The sequence below is a fragment of the Henckelia pumila genome, chromosome 4 (assembly GCF_033568475.1).
Source record: "Henckelia pumila isolate YLH828 chromosome 4, ASM3356847v2, whole genome shotgun sequence".
In the NCBI taxonomy this organism is placed as follows: Eukaryota; Viridiplantae; Streptophyta; class Magnoliopsida; order Lamiales; family Gesneriaceae; genus Henckelia; species Henckelia pumila.
In genome coordinates, this window is record NC_133123.1 from 81,147,823 (window position 1) to 81,154,757 (window position 6,935).

The window sequence follows — 6,935 nt, forward strand, 5'->3', positions numbered from 1 at the left end:
CAGCTCAGCCCGAGAGATCAGGTTCTGCAGTCCATTCCTTTCCGCCTCAGCAACAGAATTGTCAGGGAGGTAATCAGAACCAGAACCAACCTCCACGACAACAGGCGAGGGTGTTTGCCTTGACAGAGGATCAAGCCAATGCAGCCCCAAATGACGTGATAGCAAGTAACTGTTCGATCTTTGGTTATCCTGCGTTTGTTTTGATTGATAAGGGTGCTTCTCACTGTTTCATCTCTGAAAGATTTGTTGTGATGCATGATTTAATTTTTGAGCCTTTATCTGGTTGTTTCTATTACTTCACCTTTGGGTGGAGAGACTGTTTCGGTGAGATTGGTCTGTAACTGTGTGTTAGAATCCGAAGGGAATTCGATTGAGATTGACTGCATCGTACTTGGATTATCTGATTTTGACTGTATTGTCGGGATTGATGCTTTGACCAAGTATAGGGCGACAGTAGATTGCTTTCAGAAAGTGGTTCGATTCAGACCTGAGACGGCAGACGATTGGAAGTTTTTCGGTAAGGGGTTCTCGATCCAAAATTCCGTTGATTTCTATGTTATCCATGTCTCGTTTGCTACAGAAAGGAGCAGAGAGATTCTTGATTTATGCAATGGATGTTCAGAGGTCTAGTCCTGAGTTTTCTGAGATACAGGTTGTTAGCGAGTTTCCAGATGTTTTTCCAGACGAGATTCCTGGTTTACCGCCTATTCGAGACATCGAATTTAGCATTGAACTTACATCAGGTACTCAACCTATTTCGAAAGCACCTTACCGTATGGCTCCGTTAGAGTTGAAAGAATTGAAGGAACAGTTAGAGGATTTGATTGCCAAGGGATACATCCGACCTAGCATATCGCCTTGGGGTGCACCAGTGCTTTTTGTGAGGAAGAAAGACGGTTCTATGCGACTTTGCATCGACTACCGCCAGTTGAATCAAGCGACGGTCAAGAATAAGAATCCTCTACCAAGAATCGACGATCTTTTTGATCAACTGCAAGGTTCTTCAGTGTATTCGAAGATAGATCTGTGATCAGGGTATCATCAGCTGAGAGTTCGCGACGAGGATGTGCCGAAGACAGCTTTCAGAACCAGATGGGCAATTCGAATTCATAGTCATGCCGTTTGGTTTGACCAATGCTCCAGCAGTTTTTATGGATTTGATGAATCGTATCTTTCAGCGGTATCTAGATGAGTTCGTCATCATCTTCATCGACGACATTCTGATCTATTCAAAGAACCGTTCTGATCATGCCAAGCATTTGAGAATCGTATTGCAGACTTTGCGAGCCGAACATTTGTATGCTAAGCTATCAAAGTGCGAATTTTGGTTGGACCGAGTGGTTTTTCTAGGCCACATTGTATCGGGAGATGGAATATCTGTGGATCCCAGTAAGATCGAAGCAGTTATGAATTGGCAGAGACCAACATCAGTGCCAGAAATCCAAAGCTTCATGGGTTTAGCGGGGTATTATCGCCGATTTATCGAGGGATTCTCTTCCACTGCAAAGCCGATTACTCAGTTAACCCAGAAGAATGCACCGTTTGTTTGGTCCGAGCAGTGTGAGGCCAGTTTCTTTGAGTTGAAGAAGAGATTGACGAGCGCTCCGATCTTGTCTATTCCATCAGGTACTGGAGGTTTCTCTGTGTACTGTGATGCTTCTCACCGTGGTCTTGGATGTATTCTGATGCAGAGGAAACATGTCATAGCTTATGTTTTGAGGAAGCTAAAGCCGCATGAGACGCGTTATCCGATCCATGATCTCGAGCTAGCTGCAATTGTGTTTGCTTTGAAAACTTGGAGCCATTACCTTTATGGTGAGTCGTTTGAGATATTTTCTGACCACAAGAGCCTGAAATACTTGTTTTCCCAGTCCGAGCTGAATATGAGACAGAGGAGATGGATGGATTTGCTTAAGGACTTCGACTACGAGATCAAGTATTATCCTGGAAAGTCGAATGCAGCTGCAGACGCTCTTAGTCGGAAGTTTTGTTCTTTGTCTCTTTCTACGATTGGTTTCTCTCGATTGATTGAAGACTGTTGTAATTCTGGTTTGGAGTTTGAGACCGATAGGAGATCCATCAGAGTTTTGCGATTCAGGCCGAGCCAGAGTTGTTTCAGTCGATTAGAGAGGCTCAGAGATCAGATCCGAGTATTCAGAGTTCGATAGAGAAAGTCCGATCAGGTCACCAGTCAGAGTTTCAGGTCAGGGATGACTTTTTGTTTGCGAATAGACGTATTGTTGTGCCCGATGTTTTTGAGTTGAGACAGCGTATTCTACGAGAGGCGCATTGCAGTCGGTTCAGTGTTCATCCTGGAGGCCGGAAGATGTATAATGACTTGAAGACTCAATTCTGGTGGAAGCAATTGAAAGGAGACGTCACGAGGTTTGTATTCCGTTGTCTGAATTGTCAACAGGTGAAAGCTGAGAGGAAGAAGCCCGGAGGATTATTGCACATTTTGCCTGTCCCGGAATGGAAATGGGATCATATCTCAATGGATTTTGTCACGAAGCTACCGCGTTCAGTCAGAGGTTGTGATGCGATTTGGGTTGTGATTGACCGTTTGACGAAATCTGCTTGTTTCATTCCTTACCGTATGACATACCGTCACGATCAGATGGCCAAGTTGTATGTCAGAGAGGTTGTGAGATTGCACGGCGTGCCGAAGTCGATAGTATCAGATAGAGATCCGAGATTCACTTCTCACTTTTGGCACAGTCTTCAGGAGGCTTTGGGTACTCGTTTGCACTTGAGCACAGCATATCACCCTCAGACCGATGGTCAGTCCGAACGTACAATCCAGACCTTGGAAGATATGCTTCGGGCTGTAGTGCTTGATTTTGGCTCAGGTTGGCAAGATTCCTTACCTCTAGAGGAGTTTTCGTACAATAACAGCTTCCAGGCAAGCATTGGAATGGCACCTTTTGAAGCTTTGTACGGGAAGAAGTGCAGATCTCCGTTATTTTGGGATGAGATTTCAGAATCACCTGAGCTGGGTCCAGATATGATTCGTGATATGGCAGAATAGGTGAAGTTGATCCGAGTCAGAATGAAGACAGCCCAAGATCGATAGGCCAAGTATGCGAATGTCAGACGCAGACCACTGTGTTTCGAGCAGGGAGGCCGTGTGTTTCTGAAGATTTCTCCTTTCCGAGGCACTGTCAGATTTGGGAAGAGAGGAAAGTTGTCATCGAGGTTCATTGGCCCGTATGAAATTCTGGAGAAGATAGGCGATCTTGCCTATAGGATTGCTCTTCCTCCGTCTCTTTCAGGCATCCACGATGTGTTTCACGTTTCGATGCTACGGAAATATCATCCGGATCCATCTCACGTTCTTCAGCCGGACGAGGCCGAACTTGATGAGACTCTGAGTTACTTCGAACGACCGATTCAGATTCTTGACAGAAAAGAGAAGCAGCTCAGAAACAAGTCGTTTTCGTTGGTGAAGATACAGTGGAGTCGTCACGGAGTTGAAGAAGCGACTTGGGAGACCGAATCCGATATGAGGCAGCGATTTCAAGAGTTATTTGATTGAGGTGAGTTCGTCTTCAGTTTGTTTCGTTCTTGTTTCAGTCTGTGATCTGTCACATTTCGAGGACGAAATCAAATCTTAGAGGGGGAGAATTGTAATGCCCCGATTTTATTATTAATTGAGTTTAATCGAGATAATCAGGGTTTTCAGTAATTGAGGATTGTTTTGATATTTAGCAGGGGGTTACTTTGCAACCTTGGAGAAATAAAGGACTGAAATGCAAAAGTTGGATTTTTATTATTATTATACAAGCAAGTTGACATAGCCATCACTTCACTCTCCATACCTCTCCTCCTTCTCCTCCTTTTCTCTCGTTCATACGTACTGAAGCAAAAGCCATGGAGGACTTTTTGAGATTTTCATCCGTCCGATTCGCTCGATCCGACCGTTAGATTTTCATTCCGAGTTGAGATTCACGATCACCGCAACGAGGGCTTCATTTAGACGTAAGTTTTTCTACGATCTCTTGAACTTAGATTTTGTTGAGTTGTCAGAATTTGATAATATTGGAGTATTTCGTTCTTGAGCTAGTATAGATCGTGTATTCGAAGTCGGTTTGGAAAAAGAACGAAGTTTGGATTTTATATGATTTTAGAGGTGAAATTCAAAAATGATGATTTTGATTGAGGTTGGATTTGAGTTGTTTTAATGGATTGTGGTGATGATTGAGTTATTGTGATTGTTGTTTGATGGTTTATATTTTCGGATAGTCAGTTTATAGCCGTTATGCCGTCAAAATCGAGTTTGAGTTATCGGTTTTGGTTCGGTTTGATTTGTATATCTAACTTGATTGAGTTTGAATTCCGAGTTGATATTGAGTCCGTATTCGATGTTTTGACAGTTGATTGAGGATTCGGGAGTTGATCGAACTTGGAGACTTGTTTATCGATCGAAGAATTGAAGACGGTATATTATTGATTGTTGTATCGACTTTGAGTTTGTTATCCAAATATACTTTGATATCGAGTTATCTCTTGTTGACAGGAATCACTTGAAGCTTAGAAAAAAAGGTAAAAGATTACATCGATTCGAATGGGGTTGAATACTCGAGTTGATTGATTCTCGAGCCCCGAAAATCACATACTACATGTTATTTGTTTGTGTGAACTTGACTGATTATTCGTTTACACTTACATTCATATTGAGCCGATTATTCGATTCGTTTTGAATATAGATGATTTAGGGAGCTATATTGAATTGGCTTTGGATTTCGAGTTTTTCCAAGTGCCAAAATACTTCTTATAGTTTCTCTGAAGTCTAGGGGTTGAGTTGAACGACATCCACCCCGAATGGGTGTGTCGGTGAGTTGTTGTGAAGACTTGGCCCCGGGATCCCTACCGAATACTGATTGACATTTCAATTATCTGACTTGATAGTCCTGTGTTTGAAATCATGCATACATCCACTCTCATTTGGATTGATTGATGAATGTTACATTTCAAGGTGGAATGTTTAACTGATATTGTATGCCTGTTTCTTTTACTTAGAAATTATATTTCTAACCGGTTTATCCGGCTGTTGTCTTTGTTTGTATGTGTAACTTGGCAACAGGAGGATCAGAAGCTGGACCGAGTCGTCCTGGTTAGCTTGGGGGTGAGATTGATAGAAGTGAGACTCCGGGTCGTAGGGTCGAGTCTATTTAGATTTGTATTAGTTTTGTTGAGTCGGTGGAACTCATTTATAAAACTCGACTGGTTATTGTATTTTGGGCAGAACCTAGATTTGGCATGTTCTAAATATTGATTTGTATTATGTTTGAACTTGGAATGTTTAGATTTGCCTTGTTGGTTGTTTTTGCGGGCGAGGCATCACCCCGCGCGCGCGAGGAGTTTTATGAGGCTCGGGAGATTTTGCTCGCGCGCGCGCGAGCATCTCCGCGAGTCTCTGCTCGCGTAGCCTGCGCGCGGGCGCGAGGTTTCTTTAAAAAAAAAATTAAAACTTTTGATTCGTTTTCCGCGGCTTATTGTGTTTGATTATGATTAATTATTCGAGTTTAGAAGATTAGAAACGGGGTCTCACAGAGTCAACCAAGGAAGCCACCCCGAAAGACTCTCCTCTAGTAGTTGGAGAGATTGACGGGAAAATCTTGTCTCATCTACCAGATAAGGAACCCAACAATATTGGAAGGATCCGGTAGATTAGCAAGATTTTATTCTTTGAGATCTTGTGAGGTAGAAGTTCTGCTGACATGATTAGCAGACGGGAAACTTCACGTTCAAGATCAGTAGACAGAATAAAAGACTTCAGCATGAATTTAAATATTGTATTTGGTTGTAAACAGTATTTCAGTTGTAATCAGATGTATTAAAGATTTCAGTATTTGATGTACTCAGTTATTGTTGTATTGTACATCTTTTAGTGTAATCTTTTGATTAAGTTATGTATATCATGGGATTGTAATAAAGATTGTATTAGAACCTGTGGTTCAAGTGTTGTAATCTTTGAGATTAACTTGGTTATTTTGATTAAAAGACTGATCATTGTTTTAAATGAGTACTTGGGAATTTTACATGTTTTCAATGAATAGTTCTAGATGTTTTACCTAGAATATTCTATTAAGCCAAGTTTTTGCCAGGGATGATGTGACTCATCAAGACGCATGAATGTTTGTTCTAGACGTATTTTCTTAGAACAGTTGGTTGCTTTAATCCTTTTAGGTTGTTACCTAGTGATGATGGATTTTCATCAGGATGACAGATTAACTAATACCAAGAGTTGTGGATTGTGACCAGTACTAGACATGAGGGGGCGCCACCCTTAGTCGGTTATTTCTTTGGAAGTTTCTATACTTCGGAGATTGTTTGGAGGCCTTGGTGCTCCAGGGACTATATAGGGAAGGCTACTCAGTTTAGAAATTTGGCAACAGTCACAACAGGATATGACTTTGGATAGGACAGATACCAGGTGTGGTATCAAGGTTTAGTTATCATTTATTTGAGATAAAGATGTTCCGTTGTCAGAACAGTCTTGGAATGGATTTTTCCTTGACAAGTTATTGTTCTGAGTAGATAAGTTTTTGATATTGATTTGTGATATCGGGATTTAATCCAGGAGATTAGTTGAATTGATATTCAACAGGATTTAATTATCAGATGCTTGCAGACTCGGGATTTGAGTTGTGCCTCTATAGAGAATTTTCCTTGACCAATGATTTTGGTCCAGAAAGGAATGATTGCATAATATCATAGACTCAGGGATGAGTTATGCCAGGGTGCTCTTGACTTTCGGGTTCCGAGATGGTATAGTAAGTGCGACCTTATGCCGGTGTACTCTGGAAGGATTCTTTTGTTCCAGTTTGGCATTATAGGAAGACTTACCACAGTCTCGTTGTTTGTATACTCATAGCAATAGGTATAATTATCAGGAGAATATTCAGGATTTATTTGAGTCTTCTGGAGTTATA